Raw genomic sequence first — 4,011 nt, forward strand, 5'->3', positions numbered from 1 at the left:
CACCCTTCTTTGGGATGGGAACAAATATAGATCTGTTCCAGTCAGTTGGCCAAGTGGTCGTTCTGCAGTCTTGGTACAACTTGGTGAGCACATCCAGGGCAACATTTGTTAGTTGAAACATGTCAATTGATATACCATCTATTCCTGGGGCCTTATTTTTTGCTATTTCTTTCAAAGCCAGAATAGAAATATAAATATGTTAAATAAATAACTCATTCAATATTTGTGAGAAATAAACAGTGAAGGAGAATAGAAAAGCTAGAAAGTTCAATTTTAAAGTAGGAATTCCGGTAAGATGTTTTAATAAAGACCTAAAACAAGTAAGGGGCAATACCTGGGTGTGCGAATATAAGTTCTGAAGCTAGAGCATGTGTTCTGCTTAAAATATGATAAGGAGGGAGCTCTGGTGGCTCAGTGGCAAGGAGTTGCAACTACAATCCCAGAGGCGCACGGTTCAAATCCACCAGATGCTCTGCAGGGGAAGGAGGGCCAATCTCCTCCTGTACCAGTCAGATCTGATTCGATGGTACATGCACACAAAAATAATAAAATAAAATAAAAATTAAAAAAATATGTTAAGGAGACCAGTATGTCCAGAATAGAGTGAGCAAAGAAGACAATAATGAAAGCCAGTTGGGGTCTGATTGCTTAGAGCTCTATAAGCTCTACTTTATTGACCTTTTCTTTTGAGTGAAATGAGAATTCATAGCGGAGGCAAAGATTTTGAATATATGAGTATCTTGATGAGAGAGAAACAAAAAAGAATCACAAAGACAGAGGAGAGATGCCAGTTAGGAGGTTATTACAAGGATTCTGGAAAGCAATGGCAGTGATAGAGATGAAAACAGAAGCAGTACAAGTGATGAGGCATCAGACTGAGGACATATGTCTAACATAGTTGTTGTTATGTACCATCAAGTTGGAACTGATCCATAGCTGACCCTTTTGGGGGGTTTTCTGAGGCTGTTAATCAAATGGGAGGAGACTGCCTATCCTACTCACATGGAGGAGCTGGTGGATTCTAACCATGTGCTTTGGGATTGCAGCACAGCTTCTTACCACTGGTCCACTGAGTCAAGAATATTTTCTGATGGGTTCAGTGGGAAATATGGAAGAAAAAGATAAATCAAGAATGATAACCATGTTTTTGTGCTAAGATACTGGAAAAATTGTTAGTTTAGAGGCTGGCATTTGCTACAAAAAATGGTATCTATACATCTAATGAAGTTGTTTGTGAAGGAAATGGAGCTCAGGACAAACTTTGTATCTCTAATAATTTATTCTCTTAGAAATATTTTATTAAGGGCAACTTACAGAAAAGCAAGCATAAAGAAAGCAACTTCATAAACAAGCTTGAATGATGTGATAAACATTTTGTCAGTCTTGTTTCTTCTGTTCTCATTCCACACATATTTTATTCTTCTGGAGTATTCTAAAGCAGTATCAATGAGCATGTTATTTTGCACTTAAATCATTCTATACAATTTTCTAATTGACAGTGTTGTTGAGGTTTTTTTTTAATCGATATAGTTACACTTGGAAAATTTTCTTAATGTCATTTAATACCATTCTGATTTCCCTAACTATCAAAAGTATCTACTATATTGAACTTTTTAAGGAAATGTTAAATTGTCTTCCAGAGTGGATGTACTATTTATAATCCCGTCAACAGTGTAAAAGAGTTCCGTTTGACTGAGCTATTCCACTACTCGGAATATACCGTGAGGAAATTAAAACTGAGACACAAACCAAGATTTGTACACCAGTGATCATAGAAGCATTATTCACTATCACAAGAACATAGAAACATAGAAACAAGGGCCCAATCCCAGGGCCAAGTTAAGAGGGAGCGCAGTCACTATCTCCCCACTGAGCCAGCTCCACCAGGCAGGGCAGGGAGAGAGTGGGACAAATTCTGGGAGTGCAGTGGGGAGGAGTCCCAGCTGGCCTAAATGAGAGCTGCTTGGCAGTGCCAGAGCCCAGGCCCCAGCGCCCTACTAGACAGGAGGTGAACTGAGGAGGAAGGCTGAGGAGGCAGGCCCCCAGAGGTGGAGAGGTGCTGAGATGGCAGACAGCTACACGGAGCTGGAGAAGGCAGTCGTGATTCTAGTGGAAAACTTCTACAAATATGTGTCTAAGCAGAGCCTGGTCAAGAATATGATTAGCAAGAGCAGTTTCCTTAAGCTGCTGCAGAAAGAGCTCAACCATATGCTGATGGACACAGGGAACCAAAAGACTGCCGACAAGCTCATCCAGAGCCTGGACGCCAACCATGATGGGTGCATCAGCTTTGATGAGTATTGGACCTTGATAAGTGGCATCACCAGGCCCATCGCCAGCCTCATCCGTGAGCAGGAGCAGCAGAACAGCAGCTAGGACCCCAGCCCCCGCCAGTCATTGACCCAGACCCCCGAGGCCCCATTCTCCTGGCTAGGTCCCTCCTCAGCCTCCTCCAGCCACCAGACCCTTTCCTAGCTTGTCCCTCCAGACCTGCTCTCCATCCATGCTGAACAGGGGGTTGGGGAGATGTCAGGGCTCTTCTGTGAGTGCCTCAGTCCCCAGGGGTGCTTTCCCTGAGGGTATCAGTCCCTGAGCCAGCAGGCCCTTAGGGCCCCCCTGTGAGACTTCAATGCTGTTTGGGGGACCCTGAGAGTTTCCCTACTTGTCCAGCCCATCTACCTGTCCAATGCTGCTGTCCTTGCTTGATTCCTGCCCGATTCTGGGCCCCGTTCCAGTCTGCTGCAGGGTCGGCTTGGTACTTGAGGGCTCCCAGCCCCTGGCAGCAGCTGCAGAGCCTTCCCTTCACCCTTTCATCCCTCTGCTGGGTATAGAAGCACATCCAAGGATCCCTGCCAGCTGCTGCTGCGACTGAGAATGAGCAAAGCAGGCCTGGGCCTCCCCCTCCTGCTTCTCCACTGGAGAATGGCAATAAAAGCTGGATTTGGGGGTGGGGCATAGAAACAGCCCAAATGTAAAACCACAACTGAATGGATTGAGAAATTGTTGAAGCTTCACACAATGGTAAATAAGCAGTACTCAGGGGCAATGATTTTGCAAAATACTATGTAACTTGGGAGAAATTGGAGAGCATTATGCTCAACGAACTAACTCAGGCTCATAAGGACAAATGCTGCGTAAGACCATTACTGTAAAAACAGAAGGATAACTAGTAAAACATATATGGGAACCGAAGATGGGAAAGAGTGGGAGAGAAGGGGTGAGGACGTGAGGGATGAAACCACAGGGTTGCACACTTTGGTGGGTGAAGGGACGGGGTGAAGGAAATGGGAAGGATCCAGGCAAGAAGATAGGGTAATGATAGACAAGGTGTAAGAGTTATTAATTTTATAAAGCAAAATGCATGAGAACGTATGTATGAAACACAATAGGAATGAAGAATAGGGTGAAACACAATGTATATGAACTTTGTAAGCAAACCAATATAAAATCTTAAAAAAGAATATGAAAAAAAGTTTCTACTAATGGTTCATTCAAATAAAAAAATGTAAACAAAAAACTTACATAGCACTAACTCAAAAGACAAATTAGGTCTTTTAAGTCTTCTCTTTAATTCATTCAAAATCTTTTTCCTTCTTTTCTCTCAGAGACATCGTTCTGTCTCCAGAAGCTGAGTAATTTGTCCTGTTGAATCTGCACATTATAAATTTGACTGAATGTTTCTGCAGAGGATTTAAAAAAAATATATCTGCCCATTTATTTTTAGGTCCATAGTCTTAAAGATACTATTATTTTTTATCTAAATTCATATGTATTGATTACTTCCCAATTTATTATAAATTTTAATGTTCATTAAGCTTAGATCCTTTATTAGGTATTTAAAATTTAGGAGTTTTCTAAATGTATCAACCAATGTTCCAACCAAACAGGTCAACTGCTGACATGTTTTTTTTTTTTCTTTTGACCAGTGTCTCTTAAGTTTAGTTGTACTGTCTCCAAGGGAAGGTGACGTGTCCTGTAGAACTCCTGTGTAGATTATGCTTTCCTTTCTGG

At 41.9% G+C, this 4,011-nt stretch overlaps 1 pseudogene; it reads left to right on the forward strand.

The window, feature by feature from the left end:
• The first annotated feature begins 2,064 nt into the window (after window positions 1-2,064).
• Window positions 2,065-2,376, forward strand: LOC102845774 (annotated as a pseudogene).
• The last annotated feature ends 1,635 nt before the right edge of the window (window positions 2,377-4,011 follow it).

This window comes from Elephantulus edwardii, unplaced genomic scaffold, assembly GCF_000299155.1.
Source record: "Elephantulus edwardii isolate Elephantulus edwardi_28Jun2011 unplaced genomic scaffold, EleEdw1.0 scaffold00019, whole genome shotgun sequence".
NCBI classification, from domain to species: domain Eukaryota; kingdom Metazoa; phylum Chordata; class Mammalia; order Macroscelidea; family Macroscelididae; genus Elephantulus; species Elephantulus edwardii.